Raw genomic sequence first — 10,813 nt, 5'->3', positions numbered from 1 at the left:
TCTTTACTCAGTCCACTGACTCAGACGTTAACCTTGTTTGGAAAATTGCTCATAGACATACTTGTTTGCCAATTAGCTTGGGCCAGTAAAGTTGATCCATAAACCTAACCGTAACAATCTCCCCTTGTCAACCTAGCCCCTTTGCACATTTCCCCAACATTATAAAGCACATTTAACCTCCAAGTAAAGACATTAAGAAGGTTGTCCTTCCACTGAACATGGGACAACAGTTCCGAATATAACAGCAAATCTTCCCAGGTATGGAAAGAAACAAATTTTTATCTGTTTTCAAGATAAGGCCTTGCAGTCAGGTGGGAGGGAGAGGCAGGCCTATCTGGCTACACAGAGACCCAATCTCAAGAAAAATCGAGAGAGACAGACAAAGAGGGAGAGGGAGAGAGGGAGAGAGAGAGAGAGAGAGAGAGAGAGAGAGAGAGAGAGAGAGAGAGAGAGAGGCCTTTCTCTACAACCCATCCTTACATCAAATTTACAATTACAATTCTGCCTCAACCTTCCAATTGCCTGCACTACCTTGTCCAGCTAAAATTTTAATTAATGCTTATTCTCCTGATATCCATAACTTTAGTACTTTAATCTAGATTTGGTAATACATAGTCAATCAATATTATGTTACATGAAAAAAGAGTAGAAGAAGAAAGAAAAATAAGATACTTGCATTGTAAGTGTATATATGCCCACACATATTCTTTTTGCTTGTTTGGTTTTTTTGAGAGACAGGGTTTCTCTGTGTAGCTTTGTAGACCACACTGGCCTCAAACACATAGAGATCTGCCTGGGATTAAAGGCGTGTGCCCCCACCCTCCCCCCCCACCGCCTGGCTTGCAACCACTGAGCCTTCTCTGAAGCTCAGGGTACCTTATTTCAATACTTCTGTTAATTTAGAAAACAAAGGACAAATTAGAAAACTGGATGGAACATTTGAAAACTCAAAAATTTTTTCAGTTAACTTAAAGATAGCTTACTTAAAACACATACACACACACACACACACACACACACACACACACACACACACACACACACACACACACCTTTAATCCCAGCACTCAGGAGGCAGAGGCAGGAGAATCTCTGTGAATTTGAGGCCAGCCTGGTCTCCAGAGTGAGTTCCAGGATAGGCTCCAAAAACAATCCAGAGAAACCCTTTATTGAAAAAAAAAAATACAAAAACAAAAAGACAGAATTTTTATAAAGACCCCTAGCAGTTGCTGCCACTGGAGAGATTCCTGTCTCATCTTGCAGGTGAGAAATGTCCTGCTAGAGGCAGGGGCAGTGAAGTCCAGGAAGAGGAAGAGGAGGTAAAAGCAGTGGCTTTAGAGGGAGAAGAGGAAGTACTGGCTTCCAAGGAAGGGGACATTAGAAGTGACAATTGACAGACTTCTGCTTTAGCTGTGTGATTTGCTTCTTCCATGATTGGAAATCTGTGTCTTGAGCAACCTTGAAGATGTCATTCTGACAGTGGAACCGTAAGTCACTGTCATGCAAAAACAAGTGGAGAGCTGGGCGGTGGTGGCACACACCTCTGATCCCAGCATTTGGGAGGCAGAGGCAGGTGGATCTCTGTGAGCAGAGGCCAGCCTGGTCTACAGGAGACAATATTTTTTGCTAGACGTGATAGAGAGCAATACTATTCTTAATTCTACCTATCAATCCCTGGAACCTGACTTGTTTGTTGCCATGGGAGAAACTACCACTTATTGAATTCCAATTCAGAGAAGATTCAGCCTTCTAGATGAAACCCTCATTTCAGCCCAGAAACTTAATACCACCTAGCTGGTCTATAAATTAATCTTTAAAAGGCCATTTCACTGCTCAATTAAGCCAACTGCTCATGATGATGAGACTGTGGTACGACCCATTAACCTTACACTCATGAGCCCACTGAGTACTTGTTTGACTGTGAAGTGAGTCCTTGGTCAGAAGCAGTGTTCCATGGGATACCATTTCTGTGGGTGAGGCATTCTGAGGTCCATAAACTGTATTATTGGTAGAAGCATTACATACAGGGAAAGCAAATCCATAGTCAAATAAGTGTCTAATCTAATAAGGATATCATGATGCCCCTTCCTTGATGGTAGTGAATCAGTGTAATCAGCCTGCCACCAGGTCCCGGGGCTACACAGGGCTGGTCATCCAGAGAATGGCACTACAGTGTTGGTCTTGCTGCTGGGAGCCTGGGCACTCAGCAGTAGCCACAGCCAGGTTAGCCTTGCTAGGTGATGTTGCTGAGGCCATGCATGACCTCCATCCCTGCCACCATGACCATGCTGCTCAGGAATCCATTGGGCAATCATAGGGGTGACTGAAGAAAGAGGATGAGAAGAAAGCTGTCGACAGAACAGGTCATCTGGTCTGCCTGATTGCTGCAGTCCTCAGCTGAGGTCACCTTTTAGTGAGGGCTTACATGTGACATAAAGATCTTCACATGCTTTGCCCATTTGGGGAGATCTGCCCACACACTTCCTCAGCATTCTTTCTTACCGATGTTCTAACCGCAGCCCTTCTAACTGTCCAGACACCATTGGCTACAGCACATGAACCAATATCTAACTGCATACTTGCCCATTTTTTCTCTTCCATACACAGCATACAGTTGGGCTCGCTGCCCAAAGTTTTGCCTACAAGGAGGCAGTGCTGTCCTTCAGGAGTGTTCTGGGGGAGGGCCTGTGTGTTGCAGCTGTGCACCCTCAGGTGGAGCCAAGTCTTATCTTCCTCCAAGCTATATATGCAAGCTGCAGAGAGAGGCCCAAGGGCAGGAGCCTTTGTAATTTACTGTGATCTTGGGTATGCTTAAGTTCAGTCTTGTAGATAGCAGTTTGCTTTGATGGTGTATTGCAGCAAATGCTAGACTATAGCTTAGTGGGTCAGATGGTGAACCAGCTGGAGTCACATGGTAAATTGGGGGCTTATGGCTGACCAAGAGTTTCCTCACAAAAAGGAAATAGGAGTCAGGCTTAGTGGTGCACATCTTTAATCCCAGCAGAGGTAGGAGAATCTGTGAGTCTCAGACCAGCCGTGGCTCATTGAGGTGTAGTGGCGCACGCCTTTAATCATAGCACTTGGGAGGCAGAGGCAGACAGACCTCTCTGAGTTTGAGACAGAGCTACATAGTGAGACCCTGTCTGGAAACAAACAAACAAACAAACAAACCAAATAAAAAAGGAGCAAGGTTTGTCATATTATTTTTTGGACAGTTTTGGGGATGAAATCCAGCACCTTGCACATGCTAAGCAATTGAACTACATCCCCAGCCTAAAGAGACACTAGGTGTCTGTAAATGATGTTGACATTTCACATAATCTAAAAGACTCCAAACAGCATCTGTGTCTGACACCTCGGGTACCACGGGGTCTGATGGATTATATAGCCCAAGGGAGGGAACAGGTAGCACAGAAGTCTTAATCCTTTGGAGAGCCTTCTCATGTTTTAGGTCTCATTCAAAACTGGCAGCTGCCAGGTATAGTGGTGCACACCTTTCATCCCAGCATTCAGGAGGCAGAGGCAAGAGGATCTCTGTGAGTTCCAGGCCAGCCAGGACTACACAGTGGATGGAATCTCAAAAACAAAACAAACAGCAACAACAACAAAACAAAACCAAGAGGGAGAAAAAAGAGGAAATAGCTGGAAACTTTTGAAGGTGGTACTTTACACCACTGTCACCATGTAGTGTTTAGGGCTACTCAGTAACACCCAGTAACAAGTGAAGAATGTGTCGCCTCCAAAGTCCGAAGAGGCCCATCAAATCTCCTGTTCCTTTCTTGGCTGTGGCAGGTTCCAGAGCAGCAACTTGGATTTCACAGAGCAAGGAGGCCCCTTAATTTTAGTCAGATTCTACTTCTCAACCTCTGACATAAGTGTAGTTGCTACCACTGATTCTCTGAGTCTAGCAACATAGTATCATCAGTGGATATGGTGGGCTTCTTGGTGGTTGACCTGAGCACCTGGGTAGAGGGAACTCTGACTGAGAATTGCTCTCATCAGATTGGTCTATGGCATGTCTGTGGGACATTTCTTGATTGCTAATTGATGTAAGAGGGCCCAGCTCACTGTAGGCAGTGCCAACCCTGGGCAGGTGGTAGAAGAAAGATAGCTGAACAAGCCAGGGGGAGCAAACCAATAAGCAGCATTCCTCCATGGTCTCTGCTGCCCTTTTCCACCACCACCTGGCTCCCTAAGTGTTTTAACACAGTAACAGAGAAACAAGCTAGAACAGTGTAACCGATCTGTGTGATATCCTTGTGTGGAAAGGCAAAACTGTGAGCTAAACCACAGAATGGGATCTGGGAGCCAATAAAAGCCTCAGGTAGGATATGCAGGTATATTTCATCTTACCAGCCGAAAGCAAAGCTACTACAACTAAGGCTCAGGGCATTTATCACATCAGTAGCTGCGTCCAAGTGTAAAAAGAAATACTTTTTTAAGCTGACCACACTCTGATTAAGCTTGCTGGCTTTGGGGCTGGAGAGATGGCTCAGCTGACTGCTCTTCCAGAGGTCCTGAGTTCAATTCCCAGCAACCACCTCTGGTATAGTACTCTGGTTAACCTTGTTTACAATAACCAGCTGCCATTGTCCAAGCTCCACCTGTCCAATGCACATGGCAAACAGGGAATTAATGGAAGTATCATGGATTCTACCCCCTGCTTTAAAGTCCTGGAGAGTTATGAGTGCTGGCTGTTCTTGCAGAAGCCCTAGGCTTGGTTCCCAGCACACACATGGCAGCTCACAATCATCTGTAACTCCAGGTCCAGGGGATTCAGTGCTGTTCTTTGACCTTCATGGTCCCTGTATGGATGTGGTATATTTACGTGCAGGGAAACACTCATACACATAAAATAAAAATAAACATTTTTAAAGTATATATAAGTTGAAGCCAGGCTGTGGTGGCGCACGCCTTTAATCTCAGCACTCTGGAGGCAGAAGCAGGTGGATCTCTGTGAGTTCAAGGCCAGCCTGGTCTACACAAAGAAGACACCCTGTTTCAAAAAACCAAAAACAAACAAAAAACCCCAAAGTATGTATAGGTAGAGTTCATTTACTCTTTGCCCCTTATAAGTGATTGCTTAGGAGTAGACAGTGTGAGTGTGTGTGTGTGTGTGTGTGTGTGTGTGTGTGTGTGTGTCTCACTGTACACCTTGGTTGGCCTGGAACTCACTATGTAGACCAGTCTTGACTTGAACTCACAGAAATCTGCCTGTTTCTGCCTCTTGAGTGTTGGGATTATAGGTGTGCAACACCTCACCCAACTATCACTTTATAACTGGTTATGCATCATGGACTACAGTGAAACCATTAGAAGTAGAAAACGTAGCATTATTGAGTTTATCACATTAAAGATCCCATCCCCAAAATTCCAAAACCAATTGAGAAGTGCAGTGGTGGTGCATGACTTTAATCCAGCACTCAGGAGACAGAGGCAGGTGGATCTCTATGAGTTTGAGGCCAGCCAGGTCTACAGAGCAATTCCAGGCAAGCCAGAGCTATAGAGGAAAACCCTATCTCAAAAACACAAAAATTCTGTTCCTCTAGAATCCACCAGTAACAAGTCTCTTAAGAAAAGCTGTTCAGAGGGCTAGAGAGATGACTCAGCGGGTTAAGAGCACTGACTGCTCTTCCAGAGGTCCTAAGTTCAATTCCCAGCAACCACATGGTGGCTCACAACCACCTTGAATGAGATCTGGTGCCCTCTGCTGGCGTGCAGGCAGAAGACCTAATAAATAAATAAAATATTAGAAAGAAAGAAAGAAAGAAAGAAAGAAAGAAAGAAAGAAAGAAAGAAAGAAAGAAAGGCTGTCCAGAGAAATGGCTTCTCTGACCCGTGTGTGTGTGTGTGCATGTGATGGTGGGGGCAGAGACCTACCGTCTGCAAACCAGACACCAAGAAAGCCAGTAATGAGGTTCAACTTAAGGCTCTCCAGGGTCTGAGCGCTGATGGATTTGTCCCCAGAGCATGAATTCACCCTGCTGCCTCCTTTGTTCTGTTCATTTCCTCACTGTGGCCAGGGCTTGGTGGTGTCTACAGGCCCTGGGGGATGATCTTGAAACCCAGCGACCGATTCAGGTGTTTAGCTCTCTGGAAGCACGTCACAGACTTGCTCCAAAGTCATCACTTGCCAGCTCTCTGGCCAGCCCTGAGCCCTGGCATCTGATGGAATGTCACACCTCCAAAACAAGTCAACATTTCTCGACTTAATTTCATTGATTTATTGAGACAAAGTCTTACTGTATTGCCCTCTTTTGTTTGTTGTTTTGAGACAGGATCTCACTATGTAGCTCTGGCTGTACTGGAACCTGCTATGTAGACCAGGCTGGCCTCAAACTCACAGAGATCACCCTGCTTCTATCTCCTGAGTGCTGGGTTAAAAATCGTGTACCACCACACCCAACCTTTCCTCAGTATCTTAAAACCCAGGTATTTTTATTTTTCTCCTCATTTTGACTGAATAGCTGACAAGAAGCCATCTTAAGGGAGGGAGGTTGGTTCTGACTCCCAGGCCACCATGGTGGGGAAGCACGACCACGCACAGCAGTGTGGGTAGCAGTAGGAGCGTTCAGCACTTGGTTATATGCTACCAGCATTCGGGAAGCAGGCCAGGCCAGAAGGGGCTCTGTACTGCAACTCTCAAGAACCAGTGCCCCAACAGCTCACTTCCTCTTTCTATGCCCCACCCCCTAAAACAGAGCCCCAACAGGAACCAAGTGTTCAAACATGAACCTGTAAGGGACACTTACATCCAAACCATGGTACCAGCCCATGCCACCAAGAGCTTCAGCTAGCTGGGATGCAGGGAGAACATAGCCTGTGGATTTACACACAGAGTCCACAGTCAGTGCTGCTGCTGCTACTGTGTCCATGAAGGACAGGGTCTCTTTTACTTCTACCAGCACTCGGGAGGCTGAGGCAGTCGGATCTCTGTGAGTTCGAAGCCAGACTGATCTGCAAAGTGAGTTTCAGGACAGCCAGGGCACACTGAGAAACCCTGTCTCAAAAAACCAAAACCAAAAAGAAAAGACTAATTTTGTACCAGATGTGGTGGTTCAAGCAAGCCAACAATCTATTTTATTTTATTTTATTTTTTCAAGACAGGATTTCTCTGTGTAGCTTTGGAGCCTATCCTGGCACTCAGTCTGGAGACCAGGCTGGCCTCGAACTCACAGAGATCAGCCTGCCTCTGCCTCCCAAGTGCTGGGATTAAAGATGTGCGCCACCAATGCCCGGCTTCAAGCCAACAATCTTAATTCTTGGGAGGCTGAATCAGGAGGATCACCATGAGTTCATAGGCCAACTTGGGCTACAGAATAAGACCCTGTCTCAGAAAGTTAAGAACCACCAAGTGTAGGGGAAGCTGTAGCCATGCCTACTTAGGGGCTGGCTACAGGTGTGCCTGACCACGCTTTCGAGGGCATGGTCAGGGTGCCGTAGAGTGAGACTTTCAGGGGACTGCGTTTTCACTTTCGGTTTCACTTTTGGGCTTGCGTACAGACCGCTGCCACGCCAGCTGGCTAGGTCGCTCTGTAAGTAAGGCTTTTCCCTATTAAATACCCTTATATTTCCACTTGGCTCCATATTGGTAATTTCCCACTATAACCAAGAACAACTAAATGACCATGATGCATGTCTGGGGATAACTTTTCTGATGGTACCAAAGTCACCTAAGGAGTTTGAGAAGGGCTTTAGTCAAGAACAGCTTTAGCTGGAAAAGACTGGCTGATACTTGGTTTGCTCACACTCAGCAGAATGCACTTGGGTGTCCCTTTAGACATCAGGGAGCATGGGTTCTGCCATCTCAGGTGGCAGCCCTGTCTCTGGAAGAAGAAACTTTGGCATGGCACTATGCCAGCTCTGTCTGCTGCAGGAGGATTGGGAAAGATCTGCCCAGTGTGGGCTGGAATAGCCAGCCCAAGGCTATAGCCCAAGTCAGCCTACAGCAGCCTGGTGTGGCCTGGAGTAGTCTTGCCACTGGGAATAGTTGTGAGGAGAGGGTTGCTTAAATGCAGCCCTGCTCTTCAAGGGCCTGTCTTTCTGTTTTAGGCCAGAGTCTGACATGTTGGTCAGCCTTGTAAGTAAAACTGATTCAATGAAATCATGATTTTTATGTTACAAAGAGAAACAAACGGATGGTTAGTAACCAGTTTAACCTTATCACATACTTTATCACATACCGTGAACCAAAGAAAATCCTTCTCCTTGTTGGTTAGTCACAGGGTCACAAGGCATTGGAGAAAATTTACTCATTGGTTTCAGAAATGTTTCTGAATGCATACTTCATGCTGGTAGCTCTCTAGGCTGTAGGTTGGGCAGGAATACCTGTCATACCTAGATGTGCCTGCCTTCACAGAGCAAAGAACACCTTGGAGCAGTTAACTACCTGAGTAAGGTCTAGGGCCTGGCCTTCCCAAGGTGGGTGTGGTGAGACAGGAGGGTGGGGAGTGGGCTGTAGTGGGATTGACTTTCAAGTAGAGTGAGTGGTCAAGAAGGACCATCAGGCATTGGGGGAGGGTGCAGAAGGGAGTTCAGGAGGAGGACAACAAACACCTACCAATGTGCTCGGGGATACCTAGAAGCTAGAGTTCAAGTTTATAGGAGGAATGAATGTTCGAGGTGCAGCTAGGCCTGCAGGGCCTTGCAGTAACTTGGGTAACCTGGGAAACGGTTAGCTATTTGTACAGAATAGTGACATGATTGAGGACATGCTGGTTCAGAAGTGGGAGAAGTAGCCAGTACACTGATGGGACAGGCCCTAGCAGATGAGAACAAGCCAACTCTTTTGGGTTTTGTTTTGTTTTTGAGACAGGGTTTCTCTGTGGCTTTGGAGGCTGTCCTGGAATTAGCTGTTGTAGACCAGGCTGGTCTCGAACTCACAGAGATCCGCCTGCCTCTGCCTCCCGAGTGCTGGGATTAAAGGCATGCGCCACCAACGCCCAGCAAGCCAACTCTTGATGTGCCTGGAGGGGAGCCAGCAGGATATCTGATGGGTCTCATGAAGAGAGAGGCAGGTGTGACAGACCAAAGCCTCAATTTGGTTTGAACACACAGGGTGACTGCTGAGACAGGGGCGTGTGCAAGGAGGGCAGACTGTTGTGTGAGGTCCTGTGCCTTATCCAGAGACCTCTTGGCAGGAACCTAGCACTATCACTAAATCCTACACAATCCCCAGAACCTTGACAACAAAAATGGAGTGGAGACAGGACATAGCTCTACATCGAGTTAGCCAGTAGGACCAGAAGGTGGCAGCACTGTCTCGATGTTGTAGTATAAATCCCTGTTCTCTGATAGCCACAGCCTGCAGAACTTCCCTTGTGGGTTTTGTTTCAGAAAAACCAATGTTTCATGATTTTGTGGGTTTGTTGTCATTGTTTGGTTAGTTGGTTTGTTTGGGTAGTTGGTTGGTTTTGGTTTGAGTCTTTTGAGACAGAGTCCTAACATGGTGAGAACTTGTCTGTTTTTGCCTCCCAAGTTCTGGGGTCACAGGTATATCCCACCAACTCACCACCCACCTTTCCCTTCCTTCGTCCTTCCCTCTCCCTCTCCCTCTCCCTTTTTTTTTTTTTTTTTTTTTTTTTTTTTTTTTTTTTGTGTGTGTGTGTGTGTGTGTGTGTGTGTGTGTGTGTTTCTATGCTTGGACTAGAATCCAGGGCATAACACATGACAGGCAAGCATCCTACCACTAAACAATATCCCTCTGTGATTATTACTATTATTTTTTCTGAGACAGGGTTTCTCTGTGGCTTTGGAGGCTGTCCTGGAACTAGCTCTTGTAGACCAGGCTGGTCTGGAACTCACAGAGATCTGCCTGCCTCAGCCGCCCGAGTGCTGGGATTAAAGGTGTAAGCCACCACTGATTTGTGTGTGTGTGTGTGTGTGTGTGTGTGTGTGTGTGTACACAAATCACACATACTGGTAAAGATCATAGAAATTTTTATTTTAAACTATTTCTTGGCTGACAAGATGGCTCAGTGAGTAAAGGCTCTTGCTGCCAAGCCTGCCAACCTGATTCCAATCCCCAGAACTCACATGGTAGAAGTAGAAAACCAGCTACAGCAATTTGTCCCCTGACCTCTCCACAACTGTGCACATGTGCACACACACACACATGCAGATGGTTACGTGCAAGAAGATAAAATAATTCTTTTGGAGCCAGGCATGGTGGTGCACACCTTTAACCTCAGCACTTGAGAGGCACAGGCAGGTAGATCTCTGATTCCTAGGACAGGCGGTCTAAATAGCAAGTTACTTGGGGCTAGAGAGATAGCCCAGCAATTAAGAGCTCTGGCTGCTCTTCCAGAGGAGCTGGGTTCAATTCTCAGTACTCACGTGGTAACTAACAACTGTCAGTAACTCCAATTCCAGGGGAGCTGATGCAAACAAGCCCAGAGACAAATGCAGTGTACATGTTGCTGGCAAAACACTCATACACATTAAATTTTTTAATTACATAGTAAGTTCCAGGCCAGGCAATGCTAGATACCAAGACCCTGTCAAAAACTAAGACAAACAAAGCTTTAGTTTACATTTAATTTGACCATTTATTAACAATGAAAGCTAATTTGCACACTAATGAAATGGATGTGCTTGCTTATTTTCACATAGACAGTTAAATCTTGGCTGACTGACACGCAGAACATGAAGCATCTTCAAGTTTGTTCAAAGCTGGTTGATATTTCAACATCAATGATGAGAAGGCTGCTTTACATAAATATAGTACAAAATGACAGAAGTTTGTTCAGAGCCCTTTCATAAATGTTGTCTTTGGTCTAGAGAGATGACTCTCTAGAGTTTAGAGCAGAAGACC

General features: G+C 45.9%; 1 protein-coding gene across 10 annotated transcripts in view; it reads left to right on the top strand.

The window, feature by feature from the left end:
- Positions 1-10,813, top strand: part of Ccdc57 (coiled-coil domain containing 57) — a 102,030-nt gene that overhangs the window by 8,891 nt on the left and 82,326 nt on the right. The window contains exon 1 of one of the 10 annotated variants that reach the window (XM_027425340.2): positions 1,342-1,487. The exons of the other annotated variants lie outside the window; for them this stretch is intronic. The gene's annotated coding sequence lies outside the window, so the exon portion shown is untranslated. Of the gene's footprint in view, positions 1-1,341; positions 1,488-10,813 lie in introns of those variants that run through there. 10 annotated transcript variants of the gene reach the window in all.

Source organism: Cricetulus griseus, chromosome 7 (genome assembly GCF_003668045.3).
Source record: "Cricetulus griseus strain 17A/GY chromosome 7, alternate assembly CriGri-PICRH-1.0, whole genome shotgun sequence".
Taxonomy (NCBI): Eukaryota; Metazoa; Chordata; class Mammalia; order Rodentia; family Cricetidae; genus Cricetulus; species Cricetulus griseus.
The sequence above is the reverse complement of the archived record's forward strand: the minus strand, read 5'-3'. Positions and strand labels throughout refer to the sequence as shown.